The following is a 15785-nucleotide window of genomic DNA, read 5'->3' as shown; positions in this document are numbered from 1 at the left end:
TCAGCCTTTATCAATAAAACAAACAAAAGGTTATAATAGATTTGAAATTACGATCTCTAAACCATCCCCATCATTCCTCCTCCCTTCCTCGCCAAATCAAATGTTACCATGCGCCAACTTTGGCCAGTGAGCCCTAGTTTGGGCATTTCTGATCTAGATCCTAACACAAGCATCAGCAAAAGTGACATTAAGAAACTTCTGATCCTAATAAGAAAAACCCTGCCAAACACAACCAACACTAAGAAAGAAGAACGGTGAAGGTCATGTGATCGATTCCTTCAGGACAGACCGAAAATAAGAGTGACCTCGCGATTCTCTAAACATACACAGCTCCTCCTCAGCTGATGGGAGCCAGATGTGTGTCCTTACAGTAATAAAAGAGCATCAGTCACAACATCTCTCAGTATTTAAAAGCTGGTCAGACAGAGACCCTCTGCTGATAAATGGCTCTGTGCATTATCAGAGGAGAAGAAACGCAGCTCACTGACTCAAGTTTCCAGGATCTGTTGATTTCATGACAGCGTGATGAACAACATTAGTGCAGTCCGAAATAAACACTTACATTTATTTTGTGTGGATGGATGGATACTATAGACAGACGGACAGACAGACGGACGGACGGCGTAGGGGTGTAACGATTTATCGTTGTACGATTTATTGCGATGCAAAAATGTCTCGATATGCATCGTGGCGTTATGACGATTTGATTACGATATGACGTCCGTTTTCTCTTATTAGTTGAGCTGTTTGCACGTGAGCTACATTCCACCTGCTGTCGCACGTGAGTTCAGATTGCAGCAGCAGTAATGTTAGCAGACCAAGATGAGTGGAGCTGAAATAGAGGATGGCCCATGCTCTCAAAATCAGACGTCTGGCAATTTTTCGGTTGTACAGTCATTGCTTTAGACTCGTCCGCTTTTGACACGCATACTGTGTCAAACATCCTAAGTTTTAAAGTCTTCACAGTGATTTTCATACTTTGCACAGCGACAGGGATACCTCCTAATGGTGTTGAGAGAGTCGCATACTGTATTTATAAGGTACAATTCACCCTAAATATCATTCTGTCTTCATATAATGTTCCCGCCGCAAAATCAAACATGACGTGAGCTGACCGTGAGCTGTTACTACAGAGGGCGGACTGATAGACGCGCGCGTATGGCAAGCCGTTTTAGCATTTAAACCTTTGATCTGACTATCCATAAATATATTTAGAGACATCTCTAATTATATTTTGACTAGTCATAATTATAATTCGACTAGTTAGAATAACAATTAGAGATATCTGCAATTACAAGTGTACTAGTACGAAATCAGATTGGAGATATCTGCAAATATATTATGACTAGTCATATTCCTCCATTGACTTCCATTGAAAAATATTTGCAGATATCTCTAAATGAGTTTTGACCAGTCACAATTGTAATTAGAGATATCTCTAAATGAATTTAATTAAATATGAATTAAATACCTGGAAATGTGGATTTTTTTTTTGCACACACAAAAAACGCACGTGACCAAGCAAAGCCTTAAGCTCTTACTGTTAAATTCAATTGAATAGAAAGCTTTTTTTTTTTGCACCTTTACTTAAATTGTTCCTTAATTTTGTCTCTGTCATTTCAATAATATTTTTAAGAAGTTTTTAAGTTGTTTTATTTTCCAGAGACAGGCCTGTTTAATTTATTTTCTTAAACAAGGTTCAGTTTAACAAGTTGAAACAAAAGAAATACATAAAAATAGTTTACTTGGTAAAATTTGCATTTCAGTTTAATTTTCAATTTCTATTCCAAATATCGTGATACATATCGAATCGTGAACATTATATCGTGATACACATCGTATCGTGAGCTGAGTGTATCGTTACACCCCTAACGGACAGACAGACAGACAGACGGACAGACAGACAGATAGATTGATAGATGAGATAGATAGATTGATGTGACTAACTATGATTAATCTTTGCCCAGCACCAATTCTTTTTTAATATTTAAATGAAACGCACCTATGAAAAATATATGACTTGTCAGTAATCATCTTGCATGTTCCCGGAGTTACGTCTGACAGCCAGAAAACTTAGCAGACATGCAGAGAGACGTGTGGCGCTGCTGGGTGTTTGATATCCCACACTCACGGGACACTCGGCCACCGATAAGCCTCTATCTGCAGGGCGAGTCTGACTTCAGTGCTGAGGATACGTGACTCGACATAAACACAGACGTTTCAGGCCCATCAGAGGAGCTGCACATTTCCTCCATTTCACAAACACATTTAACTCTTGCGGAATGTTCACACTGACTCCCCTTTGGTTATGTTGGTGCTGTTTTTGCCCCATTGACTTCCATTATAATGACATTTTTTAATTGCAAAGGCATGACAGCATATAATCATGCGTTCTTGACTGTTGCTGGTTTTGCCTTGGGAAGAGGTAAAACGTCTAATTTATACTCTTGATCATCTGTTGGCAGCATTCACCCTTTAGATCAGGGGTACCCAAACTTTTTCTTATAAAGAGCCAAAAACCAAACTTGACTGTGGAACAAAGTTGAATATACCCAATCGCATACAAAATAATTTTATTAATTTTTTTACATAATACATGTGTGCGCTGTGCATATGTATTTTGTATATATTATAAATACTAGGGATGCACCGATATGGATTTTTTTGGCCGATATCGATAACCGATAACTCTTCAGATTTGGAGGCCGATAGCCTTTATATATATATATATATATATATATATATATATATATATATATATATATATATATATATATATATATGTATATATATATATATATATATATATATATATGGGTAAATATTTCAAAACCTTATATTTTTATACAGTGAAAAACTAATTTTATTTTTAAAAACTTCAAAAATGATTGAACTGGTCTCATTGAACTGAATAGTCTATACCCAAAGCAAAAAAGCTATAATTTGAAAATTGCGAGGTGATTATATAGACTTCTAATCATTCATTCATTCTTTCATTTTCTTGTCGGCTTAGTCTCTTTATTAATCCGGGGTCGCCACAGCGGAATGAACCACCAACTTATCCAGCACATTTTTACGCATCGGATGCCCTTCCAGCCGCAACCCATCTCTGGGAAACACACACACACACACACACACACACACACACACACACACACACACACACACACACACACACACACACACACACACACACACACACACACTACGGACAATTTAGCCTACCCAATTCACCTGTACCGCATGTCTTTGGACTGTGGGGGAAACCGGAGCACCCGGAGGAAACCCACGCGAACGCAGGGAGAACATGCAAACTCCACACAGAAATGCAACTGAGCCGAGGATCGAACCAGAAACCTTCTTGTTGTGAGCAGGTTAAATATATTTTGAATTAAATGAAAGAGCTAAGGACTAAAACCAACCCTAATGTTCTTGAATAAAACATATTACAGTAATGTAAGGTCTGAAAAAGCCTTGTCAGAAAAAGTTTTGACAGCTCAGAGCCACAGTACAAGCGAACAGCTAAATACAGAGAGTACTTTTTACTTTAGAAAATGCGGCATAGATTCATCCTATTTGGCGTTTTAGATTCTTTTGAACACATGTGGGTGCTGCATGTCAATCAGACAATCCTTCTGCACTCGTTCTTGCTGTCAATTGCGGGAAAGATGATCGATAAAAAGTTAAACTACTGTGAGTTTCACTCAACTGCAGATGCAGATTTACCCTCGGAGTCACAGAAGTTTGTATGTGTGTGTGTGTGTGTGTGGTGATTGCCCTCACGTACACTTGTTATAATCAATATGAATATTCTGATCAAACTAAAAACAATCTTACATCAACAACACATGGCAAGTGTTGATAATAACAAATAATCATATTAGATTACAAACAACCCAGCTAGTTGTTTAGCACGTGTGCATCTCTGCTTTTATGTTTACATGTAATGTTTTTCCTGGGGCGATTTAATGTCACTCTATCAAACATTTCTACAATGATAAGGAACATGGTTACTTACTGAGTTAAAGCACAGCAATAACACATGAAGAAAGGATTGAAGGAATAAACAGTGTGAGGAGAGATCCATTATAGTTCACTGGACAAGTCTGAACAAGTTCCACCCATGCATTTGCAAGGCAGGCAGTTCTGTGCAATTACCTAATTTATCGGCTTAAAGATATCGGCCTAATTAAGACATCGGATCAATAACGATAATCTTAAAAATAGCATTTATCAGCCGATAACGATATGGTCGCCGATATATCGTGCATCCCTAATAAATACAGACAATTCATGTATATATTTAAGAAATGTTATTAGTATCTAGACACAAAATGTCCATGTATATGATACAAATTATATACACATTTAAAAATTTTGTAGGTTGGTTTTTATGTATGTGTAAACATGTATGCAACACCTAAACATGTTTGCATTATTTTACATATTCATAATAATTATATATAATACACACATATATAGTTGAAGTTAGGGTTGGGCAATATTGAACCAATTTGGCATTGTACGATGTCAAATGTAAAACATTGGGATGGACGATGGCATCATCTTCATAGGCGAGGGAAAATTAGTTTTTTTATGAATAATTAATTAATAACGAATTCATTATTTGTAGCCTACCGTTTCAACTACCTGACCTGCATGCTCTTTGTTTTACCCATAACCAAATCATAAATAAATAAAGATAAATTACACACATAATTACCAAACCGTATTAAAATTAAACTTGCCATGGGCAATTTCCTAAATTATTTGCTAATATTGAAAAATAACTAAAAAAACATTGCTTTTAAACATATTAATTAATGATGCAGTATAATTTTAAACATTTTGCAATGAACTTAATATAGTAAAAACATAAGCAATCACATTTATAACACAATTGAGATCAAAGCTGAATACATTAGTCGAGCTGCTCCTGTCTTTGCCTTGATTTGCTCATGTCTTGTGCATTATGTTTTATCCGTCAAGTGACAGTATTACCATTTTAAAAGTCTGATTCATTAACATTTAATTTGAGTAGGCTTTTTATTAGCTCCTCAATTAAACAAACAAACAAAAAAAAACATAATGGTTCGGTTAAATTGAAAACGACGATCTCTGTCAAAGGCATTCACCCCAATCAACTCCCAATTCAACGTCTCTTTTCAGATAGGATGGGGAGCCAAACCAAAGGTTATTGGCTAACTTTGGGCTCTACTTTGCGCAACTCTGCTTTAGATAGAGCTGTGCAAAAAGGTTTCTGGCTTTTGATTTGGAGTTCTGTGGAGTAAAACAGCATACAGATTATAGTATGCGTGCAAAAAATACACTTACTATGTTTACAATGAGTGTTAAGGGGCTTATTTTGATTTTCTCAGACCTATCAAGGCTGTGTCTCTCTTACACTCTCACACACACTATACTCAAAAGCTAGAAACTATACTTTGCACTGTAACTGATGATCAACAGTAAAAACTACAAATCTGACCTCTTCCCAATAAGGAAAACCACCAACAATCAAGAATGCACGATTAAATGGTGTCATGGCTTTGCAATCAAAATGAAAATCAATGGAGTCAATGGAAGTTCATGGGGTAAAAACAGCCCCCAACATAACGAAAGGGTAGTAAATTTGTGTTTTGATCATTTTTTTCAAGCATTATTCCAAAATATATGTAAAAATATGATTTGTCATCAAAAATCATTACCATTTGCTGAAACACAGAAAAAGCTGTGGCCAAATGACCTCAGAGTGGGTGAAAACATCCCCAACAGCACACAAAGGGTTAAAAAAAACCTCCGTCATCATTTACTCAATCAAATATTGTTGAAACACAGACGACTTTCTCTCACATGAGGAACAGAGAGAAGCTGAAGTCTTTACATCCTCCTATGAAAACACTGGTTTACACGCACACACATGAATAACACTGCATCCTTACTACATGTGATTCAACGTTGTGACTATTTCCCATATTAAAATGAGTTTATTTCATATCTATCTGCAACTACAATGCACAAAACATCTATTTAGGAAATGGTTTTTAGTCCTGTGACGTCACGGCTAATCCTGTCACAATAGTTATTCGTTGTGTGATATATTGCACCAAATATATTACGATAAACAATATTACTGTCATTTTAAGACCATTTATGCCACTTATTATGTACTGCCAGAATAATAATCATCACAATGCAAGTACACGCTTCTAAAAAACACATCATATTTTATTCCTAATTTAATTATAGTCATTTTAACAGTTTAATAATCAGGCATTGGAGTCAGAATGTGAAAACACGTATCCTAAATAAATTAACAAATAAGATTTAAAAATTAATTATTAATTTAAAAATTAATATTAACAAATAAGAGCAAGGTCAAGAGTAACAGGCTGCGATATTTGCAGCCAGAGCTATTTTCAGATTATCGTCAGACACCCACATGAAAATATACTATAGTAATTTATAGTAAACACTACAGTATTTTAACCATACTCCACCAATAAAGATAGAGATGTTGCACAATCAGCTCAAATGTTGCTGAAATTGTAATGTATGGGCAATATATATGGCATCACCAAAAATGAGTGAGGTCATGTCCATGTATTGTCACTATATATATAGATTATTGTGAAAGGCCTAGTCGTAGCTGAACAACAGCATAAACTACAATGACAATGATCACCTCAGGTACTGATTATGTGCTTATTTCCCTGCTAAATGCTACTGATGTGAGATCGAAGACCAATTTAAATGGAATTTATGAATATAATAGCAGAAAGCTTATGTTAGGTCTGATAAATAACTAGCAAACATAAAGCTTATATATGAATGTTACAACTTTGACTGTGCAAACCAGCAAATATAAGTCACTTAGCATGTACTTTTAATAAATGTTAAGAGATAAGAGGTTTAATATGTATTAATAAGATTATAAAGCTTACTTTAATGGGAGTCTAGTGCACTTCTGCACTTCTGAACGCGTGTGGTATTAAATGTTTCTTGTCAAACAGGCTTGTAGGCCTGTCACTATAATAAATAAATATTCGCACAACACATTGACATGAGTTCGGTCATTTTTGGTGATGCAATTTATATCACCTATACATAAACCAAGCAACATTTCAGCTGATTGTGCAACATCCCTATTTCTGGAGGTGTCAGAGTCAGTATGGTTAGAAACACTGTAGTATTTACTTTAAATGACTTGAAGTATATTTTCATGTGGGTGTCTGATGATTGAAAATAGATCTGGTAGCAGATATCACAGCCTCTTATATATTATTAGTAATACAATATTGACCTTTAATACAACAGTAAGATTTACGAACTGTTCCTCTAGTTTTACTTGCTCTTTTTAAAAGTATCAAACTAAACTGCAACACATGCACAAAAGACAGCAGGAGCATTTATAGCAAATAAACTAATGTGAATATTATCCCGATTGCTTTTTAAGCGCTGTCTTACACCGCTGTCTTCACCTGCTCAACAGAAAGGGCTGCGCTTGGCTTTAGAAATGAAAGCGCTGTTCTATCGCATGGGGGCGCCGCAGTGTTACGTTCATGTATATATAATATTTGATTATTATATTTAACCATATCTAAAGATATTTAATAACCTTTTGGCTGTTTTTTTAACTTATTTAATAGCCTTCTGCATTTGCATGACGTTTGATCTTGAATAATAATGAAAAAACAAATGCAAATCACCACGCTCTAAAAGCTAAATAGGCACTGACACTGAAATGAGTTCAAACAAGACTCGATACAACAGTGCAGCGCGGGACAGGATTTGATGGTGAATACGATTTCGATTATGGCTTCTAACGATTATGAAAAACCATTAATCGAGATAAACGATTATTGCATCATATATCAAAAGCGCGAAAGACCGCGTGCTTATGTGAGTGTGCAACACGCGCACACGCATAAGCACGCGGTCAGCATTCGGTCTCATTCGCATACTGAGACGAGCAGAGGAGCGCAGACATCTAAAGTCATCTTAACATCAGCTCTTTAATGGTCAAATAGGTGTCAAAACACGGTGATTAGTGATTATTCATATTAACTAGGGATGGGAAGATTCATCGATATGTATCGATACGCGGTCATGTGCGTGCACGATGCGAGTGCATCGGTTGAGCAGCAGAGGACGAATGAAATTTTGGAAGCAAATCGAGATGCATCGGTTTTTGCGAGATGCATCGATTTTTCCGAGATACAGCTTATATTTTTAACATAGAATGTATTTTTTATTTAATAACAAGTGTTGTCAACCTGTTTTGGCGCATAATTTAATCGACCTACATTAAGTAAGCCTTAGCAACGGATTTGCGGATGTGTACACTTACACTACAACTCAGTGTATCAGGTGTGCGGATGAAGCTAGTGGTGCGCCCTCAGAAAGCGCGAGAAGCAAAACAAACATTTTATTCCCCACTGAGTTTTAAATCTAAAGTATGGCAACATTATGGATTTAAGGATGGACGACTTGACAGGACAGATGCAATTTGCAAAATGTGCCGCATATCTGTAAAATACGCGGGCAGTACGACTAATCTGAAATCTCACTTGAAGCAGCGCCACGGTGTTGTTGTGAAAGCATCTTCCAGTGTTCCTGCATCCCCGCCTTCCTGCACTGCTTCAACTGTAGCTACCAGCTCCAAAAGTGGTGAGAAAAGCATTGCAAGTTTTTTTTCCATGCGCAACAGTTCTGCTCGCTCTACGCCAATAACGAATGCTATTGCATTGTTCATCTGCAAAGATATTCAGCCTAGTGTCACGGAGAACGAAGGTTTTAAACACCTCCTCCTGTTAATTTTTATTTAATTATAATAATCTTATTAATAATAATAATGATAAAAATAATGGGTGTCACGGTGGCACAGTGGGTAGTTTGACCACCTCACAGCAAGAAGATTGCTGGTTTGTTATATTTTTATTAGCCTGTTGTTTACAGTGACAGTGATGTTTCAAAGCAGCATAACACTGCTAGTTCACCACCTTAAGTTTTGAATATTCAGTGGCAAAATATATTTGTAAAACTTGTTTTCATAGTTGAAAAGTTAAATCACAATTCTTGTTGTGCAATGCTAAACCTTTATGTTGAAAGAGTGCAAATATATATATATATATTTTAATATATATTGCACTTATACATTCTGTTTATCTTGAAATACTTAAATAATATGTGCTATATGTTCTAAAATGGCCCTCTACTGTAAACTGACACTCTGGCTCTGAGAGAAAAGCCAGTTTGTAAAAAAAGTCTTGGTTTTGCTTGGTTAATAAATAATCAAACTCATTCAATGGCACAGCATCCTCTTTCACATCATCTCATAAACTTGATTTAATTAGTTAGTGCTGAATTATCGCATTGTATCGTGATATGGGTGTGAATCGTATCGTGTTGCATCGCAATGTCACAAATGTATCGCTAATATCGGATCGGATCGGCATTATAGCTTAGATGCCCAACCCTAATATTAACCCTCATTTGCGTAATAAACAAACGAGTTGAGAATCAAAAGACACGTGAAGAGAAACCATCAAAGTGACAGTGCGAAATGCTGCCACCTGTTTTATCATTAATCAAACCACGAGAACATCCCTTACTGCTCCTGACTGAAGGATTTTTGTAGCTAAAGTGTTTTTCTTAGGGTGAAGATGCTTAAATCACAGTTTGTTTCATATTTTTATTCTATTGTATTAATTTCTCTTTCCTTTGCAGGGTGGAAAATAACTGTATATATACAGTTGAAGTCAAAATTATTAGCTCTCCTGAAGATTAGCAACCCTTTTCCTGCAATTTCTGTTTAATGGAAAGAAGTTTTTTTTAAACTTATTTCTGAACACAATAGTTTTGATATCTCATGTCTAATTACTGATTTGATCTTTGCTATGATGACAGTACATAACATTTTACTAGATGTTTTTCAAAATACAAGCATTCAGATTAAAGTGCAATTCAAAGGCTTAATTAGGGTAATAAGGCAAGTCATTATATAACAGTAGTTTCTTCTGCAGACAATCAAAAATATTTATTGCTTAAGGGGGCTAATAATATTGACCTTAAATTGGTTTCAAAATATTTAAACCTGCTTTTATTCTAGCTAAAATAAAACAAATAAGACTTTCTCCAGAAGAACAAAAATATTAGAGGAAATACTGTTAAAATTCCTTGCTCTGTTTAACATAATTTGGGAAATAGTAATTAAAAGTGCAGAGTTACTGAAGTTTGTTCTGCGCACTTGCGGTTCTTTTTTAGTTACTTCTTTGGTTTGGTGCGTTAATCTGATCGTTACTATTATTCAAAAGAAGGTAATGATTCGCACTCAATTGCTTCATACTGTTTTTATTTTTACTTTTTCTTACATTTTACGGGTGATAACAGACAAACAGACGTTTCGGCACAAAGCCTTCCTCAGTGTGTGACACATTCTCCAACTTCAACCTTTTATTCCATAGTCAATCACAATGTGCAATTAGTTAAACCGTCACTCTCATTTCATTATCAATTAATCACACAATAACTTATAATCTTCCCAGCAATGACAATAAACATTCTTCCCATTTCCGACCTCACTCCACAGAGATAAAGTGCATCAACCACTGTTACTGAATGTTACTGAAAGTAAATGTATTTTGCAAGTAATTGACCATGATATTGTAACGAAAAGGAGAGGTCTGAAACTTGATGTTTGATGTGCTGTTTTCTTGCGAGATTATGTTTTGGAAGGAAAAGGTATTTTTCGAGTAATTGATCATGATATATTGTAGTGTAAATTGTTAAAATATAATGATAATTGATATGATGTTTTCCTATGTAGTAATGGTTTTTGAATGCAAGTTTTTTTCGTATGTCTTGCAAATCGTTTTTGAATATGCAGGTAAATGTCTCCTGTATAATTGGTTGTAAGAGTAGAGATGAAGGTAAGACTTGTTATTTTTAATCTTTGGGTAATTGTTAAATGTAGAAAACTTTTAATGTCAACTGTTAGAAATTTTTTTGTATTGATGTACACCTGATTAGTGATGGTGGTTGATGCACTTTATCTCTGTGGAGTGAGGTTGGAAATGGGAAGAATGTTTATTGTCATTGCTGGGAAGATTATAAGTTATTGTGTGATTAATTGATAATGAAATGAGAGTGACGGTTTAACTAATTGCACATTGTGATTGACTATGGAATAAAAGGGTGGAGTTGGAGAATGTGTCACACACTGAGGAAGGCTTTGTGCCGAAACGTCTGTTTGTCTGTTATCACCCGTAAAATGTAAGAAAAAGTAAAAATAAAAACAGTATGAAGCAATTGAGTGCGAATCATTGCCTTCTTTTGAAAAATAGTAATTAAAAAAAACAAAATTCTCAGGAGCGCTAATAATTTTGACTTCAACTGATAATCGCTTAGAATAATCGTGATTACAATTATGACCAAAATAATCGTGATTATGATTTTTTCAGCCCTAGTTCATGCCGGTATCTGCTGCAAAATGGATATAATATACATCTAGGCACAAAACAAACAAGGATGCTGTAAGATTCTTTCAGAAGGGAGGCGGATGGAGGACTCGTTTTCCATGTTTTTGTTCAGTTGAGCGCGAACAAAATGGGAATACTATCGTCGATCGGCACAACCCTAAACCAATTTTCACTTTTTAGTGAAAAGTGTGTGCCCTAACAGTGTTGATAGCAGCGTGGGACACACATATGACCAACAACATCTCAAAACATGTGTTTTGGTGTTTCCTGACCCTTTAAGAATAAAATATTATGCGGATGAGTGCACTTACGTTGTGATGATATTATATTGTCATTCTGGCATACTATAATGAGGGGTATAAAATGATCATAAAATGACAATAATATAGTTTATCGGGATATATTCTGGTGCAATATATTGTATGACTAAAAAAAGGATATCATGACAGGCCTGAATGCTTGACGAGTAGATGTAATGCAGCACAAAACTCCATGCATGTAAGCCATACAGATGGGAATGTTGCAGAAGAATTCTAACAGAATTTGTCAACCTTAAGGAATTTTACAGAAGCCTATAATGATGTGTGTAACAGAATAACGCGGATCGTTAAAGTGCAAGAGAGACTCGTGAAACCGAGCTGCGGATTGACAAGGGAAAACATGTCAGATTCTTCATGACAGTATGTGAGCCGCAGGCACCGTGTCCTCATTCTTCTGTGATTCTGGCATGTTAATGACTTTCCACTTAGGCAAATTATACTGATAGTAAAAAACAGCCCCCAAAACATGACGAGTTATAGATAATAGAGTAATAAAGGTGTTTTCAGAGCAGCAGAGTATGATTGCATGCGGGAAAGACCCAGAGAGCCAGAAAAAGAAAGTTTATCATTATAAAAACAGAGCATTATGGGCAGATGGAGAAACACAGGGCCGTCTGGGCGAACACACCCATGAGGTCTAACGTTTCGTTCCCAAAGCTTACGCTCAACGCCAGCTCATTCTGAACATAAATCTTCTCAAAACCAAAAGCGTGAATAGAAAACCCCTCCAGAAAAGGGCAAAAGCGCAGCTCCATTCAGCACCTGCCTGTCGCCGGCGGCCAGGGTTTCAGGGCTTTTGGACGTTGCAGTGAATCAATTAGTCATATGAGCTTGCTGCGAGTTCTGAGCCAAAGCAAACTAAACCAGAGGGAGAGGCGCAGCCGCGGGCTGTTTATGAGCAACAAAAACATCACAGATCTAATTGTGAAACACTTGTAGAAATGAAGCTCGACTCCAAGCAAACGACGAGAGCCAAGAGCTTCAAACCCAAGTTTACAGGCCGTCGAAGAGCGCAAAAGCTGCGATCACGCGCCAGCAAACAGCCATAGGGTTAGCTTTCACAATAGCAAGCGTAAAGGACCCAGCGAAAGAATGCTCGGCGGATGCTTTCATGAGACGCAGCTGCCCGACCGCTTAACATAAACACAAAGACGAGACACACACGTCTCATTTCATTAGCGAGAACCTCACGTTCACTTCAGACCTGCGGCTGCTCGCAAAAGCTGTGAAGAAGCGTCAATAAACGAGCCTGCGCAAGAGTTTGTTTTACTGTATGTTCATCTGGAAACCGGCCGCTGGTTAAATTGTTACCAGGCAATAACCCACATTTGCACAGCGAGCCACAGCGACACGCACAAAGACTGCATTCATGTGCTCTCCACAAACCCACTGATGGCAAACACACGCTCACCTGAAAACATCCTCAACTTCACCCGGAATGACTGACATTATAATTTCAGACGCGAGTTCAGCAGAAAGTTCGTGCTGCTCTTTTAGTGTCAGTCTGCAAAAATGACCACAAAGCGTGAGAGGACTTCACATGACCTGTGACCTAAAGTGAATTATAGAGCACATGATGATTTGCCTGAAGAACAGACTGAATTTTACGCCATTTACTGCTGTCTGTGTCTCTTGCGTTTCACCTACTAAACTGAAGACACGTGTCGGGAACATCTGTGCCGTTCTTTAAGGCATAGTTCACTCAAAAATGAGAATGTCCTCACTTTTTACTCACCCTCAAGTGGTTATAAACCTTTATGAGTTTCTTTCTTCTGTTGAACACAAAAGACGACATTCTGAGGAAAGCTGGAAACCGGTAACCATTGACTTTCATGTTAGGGAAAACAAACACATTGAAAGTCAATGGTTACCAGTTTTCAGCGTTCTTTAAAATATCTTCTTTTGTGTTCAACAGAAGAAAGGTTTTAAATAAGGGTGAATAAATGATGACCGAATTTTCATTTTTGGGTGAACTATCCCTTTAATGCGAGACCTAAAATACTTATTTATTGCACACAGACATCACAATTACGCAAGACACACCAATTGCATTTGTTTACATGTTATAGCATGCCTGCTAACTAAAAATAAAATTGTAACAAAAAAAAAAGGTTAATTTTGAATAAATATAAATAACATTGTACATTACATTTACACAGAAAAAGCAACATGTGAGTACTGAAGATCTGCAATATAGGGAATTAATTATAAATGAATTAGGTCTGCACAATATATTGTTGCAGCATCAATATCATAATGTGATCATTCACAATAGTCACATCACAGGATATGCAATGCTGAGTTTGCATAGTAATTTATCATTTGCATGTGTTTTTGAGGCCTGTGACTGCATGAGGATTTTTAAAGCATCAGAAATTGTACCATTTGTAACTTTATATCGATCAAAGTCTAATTTCTGTTTAGTTTGCTTTTGATTACGACCTTTATCGGATTCAATTAATCAAAAATTGCTATGTGCATGGTGGACTCTTAATCAGAGTATTGTTTTAATTAGAGCTGCACAATTAATCGTTGAAAGATCGCAATCTCGATTCGACCCCCTAGACCAGTGGTTCTCAAACTGTGGTACGTGTACCACAAGTGGTACGGAGGCTTCCTTTAGTGGTACGCGGAGGAATGAAATATGTCATGTACATGCTACACACATTTCAAAATTTATCAAAAATGATGGATATAATATGCCATATATGACATATAGCCTATATTTCTGAGGTAATCTGCCAGGTTTTTTTTAACTGTGCAGAGTTGTAGCTGCTTTATTGGGCCTACGACGCTACTTTATTTCAATACTGCTCATTTTGGTGGTACTTGGAGAAACAATTTTTTTCTGAGGTGGTACTTGATGAAAAAAGTTTGAGAACCACTGCCCTAGACGATTTTAATCTAGCATTTCTACGATTCTGTCAATCCCATTTTCAAGATTACATTGACACCTCTAAATGATGTTGAATGAGTCGCATACTGTATTCATAAGGTATAATTCACCTAAAAATGTCATGTTGGTTTCATATAATGATGTTTTCGCGGCCGGGAAATCACACGTGATGTGAGCTGCTGACCGTTAGCGATTATCACAGGGCGTGCGCGCTCTACTTAATGACAGACACGCGTGCGTCTACTTTAGTGAACAGAACCTGCAAATGTTGTGAGTAACAGGTAATATGGTTGTACATAATATTCAGTTTGTGGCACTGAGTGATCGCTTGAGAGGCGCGTGAAGTATGAACAAGCACTTAGCAGTCAAAATTAAACCGAAAGTGTGCACTTCATTTAAATGATCATATGGCATTTTAAAGTTGTAATTACGGCAAGCATTTGATATGTTTTTTTCTTTCATAGCGAACACACAGTTATGCATGAAAATTAATGCTTACAATGTCAGTATAACTACTCTAGCCTATATTGTTGAACATAATCTGATAATGGCAAATGTCTGATTTTACCAGAGAATAAATTTGTCTAATATGACAGATTGCAAGCATATATCTCAAACATAATAATTCGATATTATAATTATTATAAGTAGAATAGAATTATTTATAAAAACCAGTAAACCTACACATAATATTATTATCGATGTTGTGCCATATGTTTGTTTTTACCATACCTTTATTTTACATATACAGAATCATGAGAAAATCGTGATCTTTATTTTAAGCAAAAGAAAAATTGCGATTCTCATTTTAGCCAGAATCGTGCAGCTCTAGTTTTAATCATATTAAAATCGGAGTATTGGTGTCCATGTAAATATGGTGAAACTAAAACGATGGGCCCTATCATACACCCGGCACAATAAGGCGCAAGAAATGTTGCTATTTTCAGGCCATAATTTTCCCGATATTTTATATATCATTTAATTATTTACACAATGCATACAGCTACGCAGTATTATTTTACATTTGATCATTCAGTTACTGCACCTGAATACTGTTACTGTACGTTCACACCGAAAGCAGCGAGAGCG

General features: G+C 36.4%; 1 protein-coding gene and 1 long non-coding RNA gene across 5 annotated transcripts in view; one reads left to right on the top strand and one right to left on the bottom strand.

The window, feature by feature from the left end:
• The window catches only part of fam53b (family with sequence similarity 53 member B), a 54156-nt gene that overhangs the window by 24390 nt on the left and 13981 nt on the right, over positions 1-15785 (bottom strand).
• LOC147841588 (uncharacterized) overlaps positions 9145-15785 on the top strand; it is a 7678-nt gene continuing 1037 nt past the window's right edge. Inside the window, exons 1-2 of the long non-coding RNA XR_015504747.1 lie at positions 9145-10208; positions 11346-15785. The exon at positions 11346-15785 is cut by the window's right edge and continues 1037 nt beyond it. This is a non-coding gene — a long non-coding RNA (uncharacterized LOC147841588). The remainder of the gene's footprint in view (positions 10209-11345) is intronic.

The sequence above is a fragment of the Danio rerio genome, chromosome 12 (assembly GCF_052040795.2).
Source record: "Danio rerio strain M-AB ecotype USA chromosome 12, GRCz13ab, whole genome shotgun sequence".
Taxonomy (NCBI): domain Eukaryota; kingdom Metazoa; phylum Chordata; class Actinopteri; order Cypriniformes; family Danionidae; genus Danio; species Danio rerio.
Note: the sequence above shows the minus strand (reverse complement) of the source record. Positions and strands in the feature narration are given on the sequence as shown.